The 14823-nt window shown below is 35.5% G+C and overlaps 1 long non-coding RNA gene across 1 annotated transcript in view; it reads left to right on the top strand.

The window, feature by feature from the left end:
• The first annotated feature begins 2237 nt into the window (after positions 1 to 2237).
• Positions 2238 to 14823, top strand: part of LOC126279116 (uncharacterized) — a 30600-nt gene continuing 18014 nt past the window's right edge. Inside the window, exon 1 of the long non-coding RNA XR_007550786.1 lies at positions 2238 to 2325. This is a non-coding gene — a long non-coding RNA (uncharacterized LOC126279116). The remainder of the gene's footprint in view (positions 2326 to 14823) is intronic.

The raw sequence follows: 14823 nt of genomic DNA, 5'->3' as shown, positions 1-14823 counted from the left end.
GTATCAAATGTATTACATCAAATGGCTGCTGAATAAATCAATCAATCAATCAATGTATTTCTTTATTGGTCCTGTAAATCATGCTTAGGTACATATTTTACACAAACGATGTAGGACAATAAACCATGAGTGATGAATGTTCAAACAAGAAGAGAAGAGGAACTTTTGAAATGTGATGTTACAAGAGAATACTTAAGATCAGATGGATAGATCATATAACTAATGGGGAGGTACTGAATCAAAAAAGCAAGAAAAAACTTGTCTTTTAAATGAGACATTCTGAGACATCAAGGAATTATTAATTTGGTACATACTGGAAGGAAGTGCTAGGGATAAATATTGAGGTCTTGAATACAGTATGTTGGTAGAAATGGATGAGGTTGCATTAGTTATGCAGAGACGAGGAGACTTTTACAGGATGGAGGACAGGTGTGGATGGTTGCTTTAAATCAGTCTTTGGACTGAAGACCACAACAATAATAACCACAGATACCATTGGGAGTATACATATTGGTATAAGTACAATCCCCATGTTTCTTCAAGATGTATGCTTATCAATGTTGCACTGTATTATTATTGTACATATATGAAAAATAAATAATTTTTTTCACCTTATCTGCGGAAAATGTCCCAGATGATTGTGATGGATCACAGAACTGAGTGGAAGTATACAATATAGCCTAGCAACATGTTTTTTTGATCAAAATAATCAGAGAGGTTTATGGATGCTACTCAGGCAGAACTGAGCTTTTCGGCTAACTTGTCCACCTGCTGGTAGCATTTTCATTTATTATCCATCTGAATGCCAAAGAAATTCACAAATGCAGCCTCATAAAATGTATGCCCATTGAGCTTTGCTTCTGATACTTGTAATTACCATATTTACTTGAATCTAAGCCGCACTCGAATCTAAGCCGCACCTGAAAAATGAGACTCGAAATAAAGGGGAAAAAAATTCCTGAATCTAAGCCGCACCTGAAATTTGAGACTCAAAATTCAAGGGGAGATAAAAGTTTTAGGCTGCACCTCCAAATCGAAACAAAGTTGGTCCATTGTAATATGAGACACAATTTAGGTCGAACGAATGACGATACAGCTACAGTAGTTTGGTTCGAGTCATAAGCTTAGCAGTTAAGGTTTACCAGGTAGCCATTGCTATGCGTCAGGCGCTCCGTCCGTATTTATATGGGTACCCTTCCTTTTTCACGTGCTTCGTATGGTTTGAATCGATTGCTTATTTTGCTTTGATCTGAGAAGTGCCATTTTCTTTGTTATAGGTGTCTACGTCACTCTAAGCTGAAAATGCATTACTGTACTGTGTCATGTATTGTTTGACGCTCTCTGATAGTGGGTGTTTACGGCCTGTCACCGCTCGCGGCGTTGCTTGCTTTTGTGCGCTGCGCGCTACCGCCGCTTACAATTAAAAAACAATGGCAAGCGACTGCTATTTGTTGTTACTTAGACTGCTGCTTCCTTTGATAATAATCAACAAAAACCAAATAATAGGCTGCGTATGATAGAACATGTTCTGTACAAGAGTTAGGCGAAAATTTTTCTCCGTTTGAAAATCTTTGCGGCCGCTTCTTTAGCACATCAAATTCTGCACAGAAATTGGGCATCTTAGATTTAAAAATCTAGTCAGTTGCCGTGCTTCATTTCTGACTGTATCACTATTAGGCATAAGAATAATATGAATATGAACATGACACGATACGTATATTCTTCCGTGTTTGCTGTTGTCTCACTCTAGTTTCGTAGTTTATCAGGCAGACAGGATTGAAATGAGATAGCAGCAAACACGAAAGACTACATGGCAAAATGTTTATATTCGTATTATTCTTATAGTGAAGAGAATACTGCATGTGATTAGCAACCATCTCTTCTCACAGGTAGGAAAAAATTCGGAACGTAGAGTTGGCCATATTGACAAACATCCCAAACAGTCTTGCAGTCAGATTTTCGTATTACATTGAAATTCTGCTACATTCGAAGATGAACAATACGAAATTTGTATTTACTTCATTGGATAATGTATGAAAATGCAGTGGTCGAAACTCGGGGCGGAGAAAAAAAAGCTCGTCTTCCAACTTTTTTTTTTTTAAATTTATTTACTAATGCAGAGGTTTTGGCACCATTATTTATCTTTGTGCCTGCAAAGCATGCCTGTGTAGCACTACATATATTTGACGGCAGAAGTTAGTTGTGGCGGCACCTACCAACATTTTTCAGAACTTCCGCTTGCTTTGCACTTGATTCTAAGCCGCAGGCAGTTTTTTGGATTACAAAAACCGGAAAAAAAGTGCGGCTTAGATTCGAGTAAATACGGTAATTTTTATTTTCTTGGAATTATACAACATGAGTTACTGTAAGACTAAGGATTAAGCTGTTGGCTGTGAACCAGTTGTAAGGCTGTTCCACACTTAAAAACAGTGTGAAAATCATGGATAAAATTTACTAAGTTGGCAAGTTTTATGTGTGAGTTCACAATGTTTTTATCTGATGATGATGACTTGTTATTTTATAATTTCCATGGTGAACGTTTACTTGACAAGAGCCACACAGATTTATTCTACTGTATGTTTCAACACAATATGTAACAAGTGTTACAATTTCCTTCTGAAGGGGATAATGTTATAATTACTGAAACTCACAACAAGGGTTCTAATAAGCCTGTGTTAAACATTTAGTTGGCTGACTCTTTCATCCTTTTCTAGGCTATCACTTCACAGCTGTTGTTTACAGACACATTCAAGATTTTCATATTCAAGATTTTAAATTATCCATTGGTTGGCTATCCCATCAATTCCATAAAACCTCAGTGTATGTAGGAGAATATTGTGAAGGACACAACCAAATGCCTTACGAAGGTCACATAAAATACCAACTGGTGCTATTTTGTTATTTTACACATTTAAAATTTGATGAATGAATGAGTTAATGTCCTTCTCAGTAAAGAAACTCTTTTGAAATCCAAACTGTGATTTACTGAGGATATTACTGTTGCTCAGGTGAGATACTATTCTAGAATACATCATCTTCCAAAAATCTTTGAAAAATGATGTCAGCAGAGAAACAGGTCAGTAGTTATTGGCATCTCTCCTAGCACTTTCCTTGTAGTAGGGTTTAACAATGGCATATTTCACTCCCTCAGGAAAAATTCCTACAATTATGATCTTACCTGTTAATATGCATAAATTACAAACTGAGCAATGTTCATACCATGACAATTCATGAAAAGTTGGCTTCAATAGTCACTATTCCTTTAAATAATTATGTTCATCACTTTGAAGTTTACTGGACTATTACTTAGTACATATTTTGGTTATGGTTGCAGTAATTTTGTTCAGTACCTTTTACATAAATATTTTCTGGTAAATCAAGACAGAAGACAATTCTCATCTTGCAGTATGAATATCTTGTGACATTGATAACTGGACATCCTGCAGAAGCCTCTTCAGGGACCTCAGGTTTTCTTAAACTGAAATGCCAATGTATTTACTCTCTAATGGTATTTTATGGTTAATAATAAGAATGAATTTAGAATGAACTGTGAGACTCGCAATTATAATATTACAAGTGAAAATATTTTCTATATAGTCTATGCATTACTGTCTGGGGTTCAGAAAGGAATTTTATAGTCCGATGCAAAAGTCTTTAACAGGTCACTAGCATAGACTCACATGTTCTTGTTGGATATCTACTATTTTACATGATGAGGAACACAGTCAACATTAAAAGCAATGTTAATTTACACTACTCAGTCATAGACCTTGGCAGAATAATCCTTAAAAGTCATTTGATGCAGCTGATATGGTGATCCACACACAAAAACCGTTAGTGTCTCAGTTTATCAGATAGCAAGCTCTGATCAGATAGCATTTATACAAGAAATACATAAATATTGCAGTTGTTCATATATAAACAGTATAAAATTACAATTGTAGGCAATATGACCAATGAGAAAAAGTAATTCACACATTTAATTCTCTGAAGTCATTGAATTACTACAGTCTCAATGAAAGTACCAGTAGACTAAACATGGCTTGATAACATAATTAATAATTTACAGGAATGATCTTGAATATCATGTTATAGCATTAGGAAGATCACATTATGCAGGGCTGTGGCTCAAAATTGAATACTCGGCTCTCAGTACTTCAGAAAGACAAGAGATATTCAGAATTCAAGGTGATTCTAATGTAAATAATATGATAAACCATTTAAAGGAAATGAGTTGGTCTCATATAATTGGTAGTCATAAAACAATGATAAATGCTTCTCCTTTTTCTGACAGAGATTAGGCACATAGTAGAAAAGTCATACCCCACTGTGACCAAAACATACTGTAGCAATCTACACTTAAGAAGGATCATGCGAACAAATGGTATACTCTACAACATAAGAAATGCAGGATGCTGCTAATCATTTTCAAATATAAGTCTCACGAAAATGATAGGGGCATGTAAAAGTAAATATATACAAAAAAAGCTGTACAGGTCCTACAGCAAAATTACTAAGCACAACAAAGCCCTAGGTGAAGATGTCTTCATGGCAGGAAATTTGAAAATGCAGTGGATATCTAGATGTCACGTTATAAAAGAAAAAAAAGGTACTGCCTGGGACACTGGCACAATTACAGAAAACTGGAAGGTTGCATTTATTCACGAACTACATAAACAGGGGAACAAAAGAGAGGTCAATTATTTCAGAGGGATTTCATTATTATGTTTAGAATGCAAAGTCTTATCAAACATCTTCTCGATATATTAAATCCTCAATTAGATAAAGAAATTAGAGAGTATCAAGCTGGATTTAAGAGTAACGGATTATGTCCAGAGTAGATTCTAAAACCTTAAATAATTAAGTATATAAAAATATCAAATAAAAATAGAGTGATAGCATTTGTTGAGTTTAAAAGGGCTTATGGTCAAAAGACAGAGACCACCTCCCCAAAAACATGAAGGAATTTGAAGTAGATAGGAAAAGTGCGCAATAACTAAACAAAGTCTTATAAACACAGAATCTTTCTTGAAACAATTTCTAGCACTTTCCAAATTGTATCAGAAGTCAGAGAAGAAGACAGTTTATCACCACTATTATTCAATTATCTGCTGGAAGAAAGTTATAAGATAATGGATAAATAAAGGAAGAATAACAAAAAGAGAATAATCACATAAAGCTGAGTATATAAAGACCGATTAGGGGCAACATCAAGGAAACAAACAACTTTAAGTATCTGGGTGAAAATATAAACATAAAAATTGAAAATGGAGCAGTTAAAATCACAACTGAAAACATAAAAATAGCATACATGAATGAGAGAAATCTGCGCCGTACAAAATATTTTTCTAAAGATGTTAGATTAAGGTATTACAATACAGTCATAAAACCAGAAGTCCTCTGTTGGTCAGAAACTCTTGTTTTACTTAAGTACTTACTTTCATGTTCCATAGATCATTGTATGTTTAATCATAATGAACTGGAATGAGTCATTTTACATTCACATTACATGTTCATATGTAAAATATGTCTAAAAGCAGATGATTTACTTTTCATATTTTTGTGGGATAGTAACTTCTTATCATCATCTTTTACATATTAAAAAATTAGAAATTTTTCTACATAATAGGAATTGTCAAGGAAAAACTTTTTCCAGATTGTTTTCAAATTTAACATTTCTGTCTATCAGACAATTTATATCATCAGTTAAGTGATCAAAAATCTTGCTAGCAGCACTGTGTTACCCTTTTTGTGCTAAAGATAACCTTAATGCAGAGTAATAATGTCAATTTTTCTTCTGGTATTGTAATTAAATACATCACGTTTTCCTTTTAAATGCAGTGGATTGTTACAAAAAACTTTGTGAGGGAATAAATACACTGTGAAAAGTAGATAAAATGCTTAACTGCTTAAAATGATGTCTTCAAGACAATCATGGATAAAGCCCATATATTATTGTTATAGCATGATTGTGAGCAATGAACACCTTCTTTCATAAGGTCAAGTTACCTCAGAACATTGTTCAATATGGCATTATTGATGAAAATACACAAAATATGTCAACTTACTGATTTGTCTCTCCCCAAGATTTGCAATGATTTGAAGAACAAATGTGGCTGACTAAGTTGTTTCAGGAATTCCAAAATATGGTTTTTCCAGATTAAATCCTTATCAAAATCTCTTTATTATTTTACAATTATCATTGGTGTAGTGCCTCTAGGTGAGCAGAACTGAATATATTGTCCTTTCTTAAACCGAGAGTGAGACCAATTGCAGAAAACCACTCAATAATACTTAAGAACATTATTAAGTATTTCTTCTTTAGCTGCATTCATTTTTGACTGATTACACTATTAGTGTCCTCAAGACAAACAATAGTGGGAATAAGACTGGGCCTTGTGGAAACCCTTAAGTGATTTCTCCTGCCATATCAATCTCACCTGTTTACATTAGTTGAATTACTACGTATAGCTTTCTGCATTCTTTTACCTAGACAAGACATTATCCACTGGTTTGCTATACCATTAGTTCCATTATATCTCAGTTTATCAAAGAAATATTGTGAGTCACACAGTCAAATCCCTTAGATAGGTCACAGAAAATGGAAACTGGTTCTTTTTTGTTATTTAGTTCTTGTAAAATTTGGTGAGTGAATGTGAAAATGGCACTCTCAGGTAAGCAATTTTTCCAAAAGTCAAACTGTAATTTACTGAGGATACCATTGTTGGTTGCTCAATGTGGGATACTATTCTAGAACACATTGCCTTCGCAAAAATTGTGGAAAATGATATCAGTGGTGAAATGGGTTGATAGTTATTACGTCTCTACTATCACCTTTCTTGTGGTGGGGTCTAACAATTATTTTATGGCAACAAGTCTGCAGTAGTCTGCTGGAAACTTCATAAAAATCCAGATCTTTTTATACATGTAAGCTGTAAAACCATGGGTAAAGTAACAAGTTATTTTGTGACAAAGATAATGCTTTGGTACAAAAAAGAGAAGAGATACACTCTTCAGTTGTTTAATTCCAGTATCTTCGCCTGTTTGTTTCTATAAGTGGACATATGACTAGCTACATCATACCAGTATTGTTTAAAAATTTGTATTTCATCTGTATATTAAAAAGTGTTATGAAAGTTATTATGAAGATCATAATCAGCACCATGTACAATGGAACAAATGTGAAGCAGTACATAACTAAAAATCTGAATACTGATATTAAATGTATTGACATTGAAGGTCTGTTGATATTAGTAGCAGTTAAAGTTCACCCAGGATATGTGTACAGATTTATAAATTACCTTCGAATTTCTTTCCATTATTCTTGCCAATTACTAATCAGTTTCTACTATTTTGTTCCCCACTTGTATGCCACTATTCAATGGTGACTGTTTAAAGGATAGTGCTGCGCACAATATGAACAGACCTTTCAACTGCTGAGATAAAAAAAAATGGGATAAATGATTCATTTTACTGTCACAAGAAACTAATGAAACCTTTGTTGTATTTGTTACATACCCATGAGATTGGGAATAAGAAAAACATTGAAGGAGCAAATTAAAATTAAATTCTGCCTACAAATGAGACGCGCCGGGAGTGCTGGTTTCGGCAGTTTCGCTGTATGCTTATGTGTCCATGCTTGGCGCCATCTATCTGGCACTAAATATTTTTTTCCTTCCAATTAATATCCTTTATGAAAAGTGAATTTCTACAGAAAAGATGAAAATTTGTATAAAGTCATCATTCAAGTGCAAGATAAGTCAACAAATTCTATAAGACTGTGTCAGACAATAATCAGGTTCATTAGTGACTATGCAGATAAATCTACTTTAGTTGAAAAGTTCCGATATAGACAAAATTTCATTTTTGAAAACAATTTTTTTTCCTACTTTTGTTAAACACTATAAACAGTGGATTCAAAGGAAATGGCCATCATTGAAAATTCATTACAAAATGAAATATGCCAAGATGTTGAAACTCCGTGTTTGGCAATTGTTAAAGGTAACGCACCAACTCATTAACTGGCTGATGGCTACCAAAACAATGAAGTTGGTATCCTAGTATCAAAAACTGATGACACTGGCAATATGACTAATCATGAAGTCACTTTTATGACACTTGCTGAGAGAATTTCTCAGTTCTCACTGGGAAACATCTTTTCAAATAATGTAACTGAAGCATGCGACAGTGAAACTTCCTTTGATTATTTGCCCACGATGTTGCAAATGCAAGAACAGGAAACAGTTCATAAAAGAAATGTGAATACTAGTGAAACACACAATTTGAAACTACTGTACAACAAATAACACAACAGTTAACAAAACAACAGGAATGTCAGGAAAGTGTAACACAACAACTTAAACATATGACACAGCAGCTCACGAAACATCAGGAAAATATTGGACAACAGTGAACACAGCAAAATCAGACATTTAATGATTTCTAGGACGGTATTAGCCACCAGTTCAGTGAGGTGAGCAAAACTATATGCACTGAATTATCTAAAGAACTATCCATCTAGTTGCCTGAGCTAAGTAAACAAGTAAAACAAGAAATAATTACTGACATGTCTCCCAATATAAAAGCATTAACAAAAAAAGTATCATTCGCAGACACTAAACAGGAACAACTTGCAGGTGAGTTGAAAAACATTAGTGAAGCATATTCTCAAATTCAGGAGACCCAATTCCAAGTGGTAAGAATTGTGACAGACACACTCAGCAAGCTCCAAGACGCATGCAAAAACTTACCTACAGAAGTACAAAAGTTAAGACTAAGAGTAGTCCAATTAACTTTAGAGTCAAAATTTGCCAAAAATAGAGAGATAAGCTATGTGCAGATGCAAAGGAAATAGCTGAAAAAGCTGAAGCTGGGATGCTGGATAAAGGCAGCACCATTGCTGAAAAGTTGGCTGAAAGGAAGCAGTAGAATGTCATGTGGAGGTATTGCTAAAACTAGCGACATTGCAAAACAATATTTGACACAAAATAAACCTACGCTTTTAGAGAGGTTAAATACTTTTATTGGTTACCCACAAATGGGGCTGCCCTGCTGAAGGAAAAATAATGAAGGTTGCACAATGCTACAACACTTGCCGGCATCTGTACCTGTCGTGCAAGCGAACACAAACATGCCTGTCACTGACAACGTGGCATGTTTGTCAACATTACTTGCAGATGAGGGATTACATAGGGGTTGACAGTTTTTGGTATTTACCTCTGAACAGAAAAGAACAAACCCCATGGTCTTTATCAGAGCACTTTGAAATGTTTTACCTCATACTTGGACCGAAGCCCAGAAAATTAGATTTGTTGTTGGACACACACAGGGTGACATATTGTTATGGCCTATGGACATGGCAGAACATTGCCACTACTGTGAACAGTTTGAGAGAGTTTTTCTGGATAAATATTTGTCTGGGCCTGTACAAGAGAGGCTCAGATGTGAAGCATTCAACCCAGCTCCATTCAATAGCAAACATGGAAGCCTAAGGGGCTATTTTGAAAAATATTTGAAGAAAACCACATAATGGACAAACCCAGTATCTTAATTAGATGTGCTGAAAATTTTAAAGCGCCATCTTCCTGCCCATATTAGGGAAAAACTCATTACCATTCTGGAACATCACATTGAATACTTTCTACCTGTAGTGGACTCAATAGATTTGATATATGAAGAGAGGCCAGAATAAGCCAAGCCTGTTAACATGCAGATAATCCCACAGACATTTATGGACCAACAAGTAAACAATGGATTCATAGTACAACACAGATGGCAATCTTACCACACACAGACATATGGTAACAGTAATGGTAATCACAATGGCAATGGACAATGCCTTAAATTCAAGGGTAGATATAAATGAAATGAGTAAAAATTTAATAGAAACAGCTACAAAAGGCAAGTAGTGTATGGCCAGCCTGTAAAAAACATACAGACACAAGCTACCAGCAATAATCAGCCAATTGCTTGGCAAACACAAAACAATACCAGAAAGCCAAATAATCTACATACAGTGGAATTTGGACAGCAAAGTAATGCACATATGCTGAATAACACACAAAAGCAAAGAGAATTGCAGTTGAGCACCACACAGGATACTCACTGGCGTAATCAAACACCAACAGTCCATATAGTAGAAATTACACCTAACCCATAGACTGATGCCACCATGATGCTGGAAAACTTCAACCAGTCAAAGTAGAGCAAGGTACAAGCTACTATTAAAGCTAAAATATTTGACCTTGATGTATCAATGGTGCTACTGTAAACACATGACACAGACACTCTGGCTTTGCACTAAACATGTAGGCGATAGCTGGGATGACAATGGATGTTGTGCTGTGCCCACCTGCTTCACATGCTAAACACCGTGTAGATGCTGAATGACAACAATGGGAGTATGTGGTTGCAGCAAGCACTTTGTTAGAAAAGAAAACTTATGTATGTATATGTTAAAGGAAGCTGACATGCCCATATAAATTGATACCATACAGAATAACTCCAATGGCCAAAAATGAAGGCTATACCCATGGCTAAAAAAGAGAAATAAGCTCAGACACTGTGCACCTCCATATGGCACCAGTGCAAAGTGGGGGCCAATTATGATGAATCGTATTATTATTTTTTTCTTTCTTCTTTCTTTTATTTTTATACATGCAAGCTATAAAGCAAACGGTAAAGTAACAAGTTATTTTGTGGCAAAGATAATGTTTTGATACAAAAAAGGGAAGAGATGCACTCTTCCATTGATTAATTCCGATATTTTCACCTGTTTGTTTCTATAAGTGGCAGCGGGCAGACATATAACTAGCTTTGTTGTACCAGTATTGTTTAAAAATGTGAATTCCAACCATGTATTAAAAAGTGTTATAAAAGTTATTAGGAAGATCAAGTTTATTCATATACAGTATTTACGTCCATGATACGCATCTGTTCATCATTTCACCTGCACTGAAAATCCTGTATCAGGAGGTTCAAAGCAGACAAAAGGAATTGTCATAATCAGCACTACCCGCAATGGAACTAATGTGATGCAGTACATAACTAAAAATCTGAATATTGACCTTAAATGATTTGACATTGAAGGTGTGTTGATATTAGTACCAGTTAAAGTTCACCCAGTATATGTGTACAGATTAATAAATTAATCTTCCAATTGCTTTCAAATATTCCTGCCAATCATTCTTTTAATTATTCATGCAGCAATTATTAATCAGTTTCTATTGTTCTGTCCCTCCACTCATATGCTACTATTCAAGATGAGTTTTTATTTTTGAGACAGTAAACAATTTTTTTTTAATATTAGAAGGGGAAGTGGGTGAGACAGCTATATCCAAGGATTGCCCATGCACCACTTTTTTTTTCTTCAACAATTCTTTCTTAAACACAATGAGCATTACACACATGAAAGAATGGTGTTTTATCTACACATTCTATTTTTCCACATAATCTCCATCCCATTCTATGGCCTTCCTCCGGCACGAAACAAGAGTGCGTATGCTCTGTTGGTACCAATACTTCTCCTCGTGATGGAGACAGTGCTTCACTGTGTCAATCAACTCCTCATCATCCTCAAAATGTCTTCCACAAATGGAATCCTTTAATGGCCCAAACAAGTGGAAGTCCCAAGGGGGCTAGGTCAGGTGTGACAGCCTTGGATGGTCTCCCCGACTGCTGCAAATAGTGGATCCTCTGAACTGCCTTCTGATGACCACTCTCTGTGCCCAGTGACTAACTTTACTTCTTTTGATATCAGATGCTCTATAGACTTTCCACAAATGTTTGTGAATATCCCATAGTTTCTCCCTCTGCAGTGAGAAATTCAATGACGGCACATTGCTTGTAACATACATCACTCCCAGACGTCATTTTGAAACTGTCCTGCAGCTATGCTATCGGTCAGAAGTGACGGTATATTGTCACTCTCACTCAGGAGACTTCAAATAATACATCTTCGATGTTTCACATTCACAGCATTGTTTTTGAATGAGAAAAAAAATGTGGGGCATTACTTTCTGGGCAACCGTTGTAATTCAATTTTATGTAAGTTGCTTGTTCAACATACTGTTTGTGTTCCCACATAACAATAAGAGCTGGCACAGAGATCAAGAATGATACAGTAAGGTGGGCTGTGAGATGATGTCAGCCAGTAGCGCGCTGACTAGGACATCACTAAGACAGGAGCGGCATCTACATGAAGGGAACAAAAGTGATGTGCCCACTAGCTGCAGCCAGACAGTAGAAGAAGCACACTAGAAGAGAGCAACAGAAACCATGCACTAGAAGAGAGGCACTAGTAGACCCACACTAGTTGATTGGGACTAGAAGAGCCGTGACTTGTGACCCATATGAAGTTGTGTGATTAAATTGCATGGACTTATTTGCATGTTGCCAGTTTCTTGTGACCCACAGTTAAGTATTATCAATTCAATTACTGTAATGAAAACCAATTAATGTGACTTTCATGAATTGTTATTTAGCTATCCGAGAAAGCAGCATCCTTTAGGCACCCTATAAGAGACGAGTGGGCAGGATCCCACAGTTTGTGCCTTTATCTTCATCTTCATTTAAGAAATTAATTAAACATATCTACAACCTGTGACTAATCATTTATAGCCCTTCAGTTTAAATTAACAGGGATGTAACCATTCTGTGGCTTTCTGTCCTGTCTCTAATTTTACTACATTCCATATAGCCTTAAGTCTGTTGCAGAACTACTGATTTTGACAGAATGTGCATGTTCCTTGATTTTTAATAACTTTTCTTAGTAATTTTGAACAGGATCTTTACTAGATCTTGCCAATACATACAATTCTATTTTCCATTTACAAGATACTGTAATCACTCCAGTGATCCATGGTTCTTTATATGGCTGTTTAATGTCCTTTCTGATTAGCTTATGTGGAAAGCTATTTTCAAATAATGATATTAATTTATCATGGAGTAGTTTATATTTTATGTCAGTATCTTGTTCATTACAGATTTCATCCCACGTCATCTCTTGAAAACTATTCTTAAATTTTTTCTTGGAATCATTAATTCCTCTACCTGATTTCCACTGAGGAGTATCTATACTGTGCAGCACTATCTCATTTATCCTAACTAACTGTGCATCATGATTAGAGAGAGGATTTGTTGTTACTGGTTATACAGATGTTTTTTTGTTTGTTTTGTGTGTGTGTGTGTGTGTGTGTGTGTGTGTGTGTGTGTGTGTGTGGCATTAACGAAAATATTATCAATCAGAATCCTACTGCCTTTAACCACCCATCTTAGAAAGTCGATTATTGAGATCAAAGTGTAGGATCTGAATAACCCACCCAGATAGACATGCATGTCAAAATACTTGTTCCTGGCTGGGAAAGTGTGCCAACCCCAGTGGACTAATGACGAGGGTCAGTGTGCCAGCCAGCCTGGATGTGGTTTTTAGGTGATTTCCTACATCCCACTATGTGAATATTGGGTAGGTACCCATGTCCCACCTCAGTTACACAATTTGCATACATTCTGACAACTTTTGCTCACTTTCACATGAAAGTACTACATGCCGACAGTTGGGATACACATATTCTATCCCAGGGAGCAATGAGGTCACAACAGGAAGGACACCCAGCCACCCCTACATGAACCATGCCAAACTCATTAATAATCAGGCAAACCCTGGGCAAATACTGAACAAAGTCACAAGAAAAAGAAGTAAAAATAGAACAAATTGTAATATACATATAAGCTCTCTTGGTCATTTTTTCCAATAAGAGTCCTTTCGAAAATCTACATTGAAATCACCACAAATTATTAAGTGCTTACTGCTCTCTCACAGAGAGCAATGTCAGGAATCCATATTCTTCATAAATAGTTCAAAATTTCCCAGTGGGAATCTATAAATAGTTACAACTAAAAGTGAACTACTTTGCAGTATTAATTCACTAGCATACACTTCTATGTGCTGATTACAACAAAATCTATTTTTTTTAATGTTTTTAAATATGTGTTCTGTCTTAAAATATGTAATGACTCCTTTTCCCATGTTAGTTCTATACGAGTAAGATGTTAGAGTGAAATCTTTTACGTTTAACTTCTCTAACCCTATGGTTATGTGATGCTCACATAGAGACAAGACAGCTAGACAAGCAGGAAGATCTTCTGTCTTGTCTGTCTGGATGCAAAATAGGATTAGAAGATTTGCAAAAACCAGATACAAGAATCTTGTCAAAAATAAAAGATCTAGTCAAAAACAGAGATGGGGATTGGGTTTTGAGACCAAATGAGGATACATACTCATTCCACCCTAAAATAACAGATGGAATAAGAAAAATGTGGAAGAATGAAAGAAGACATGTTAGCAAATAAGTTCCACATATTATTCCAAACCAGGAAAACAGACAAAGAAAATAGGCAGCAAGGCAAGACAAAAAAGTAGTTAAAAGAAATGCAGACTGAAAGGATCCTTTCTCAACAAAGACAAATTCAGACTACAAGCAGTCAAGAAATTCAGAGTTTTCCCAGAAGAAAAAGCAGAAAAACAACTCAAGTCAAATGGTCAGAGGAGAAGAGTTCATTCTGAAAGAATGAAAGAGTTTTGGGGAAGGATGAAAGTAAAGAAAAAGAAGTTATTATCTTGATGTGCCCTTTAGTTGCGCTGAAATAAAGTAAAAAAGAACTATTAAGCAGAATGGAATGCTATTAAAGGAGAAAATAATAATTTTAATAAAGAAAACAGTATCCCAATTGACCTTGATACTTTTAATGAAAAGAAGGTAAATAGTGTCAGCCTCACAACTCCATTCAATAATTCTACCCCATATGCAGGAGCCTTCCTCATGC

The sequence above is a fragment of the Schistocerca gregaria genome, chromosome 6, assembly GCF_023897955.1.
Source record: "Schistocerca gregaria isolate iqSchGreg1 chromosome 6, iqSchGreg1.2, whole genome shotgun sequence".
Taxonomy (NCBI): domain Eukaryota; kingdom Metazoa; phylum Arthropoda; class Insecta; order Orthoptera; family Acrididae; genus Schistocerca; species Schistocerca gregaria.
Note: the sequence above shows the minus strand (reverse complement) of the source record. Positions and strands in the feature narration are given on the sequence as shown.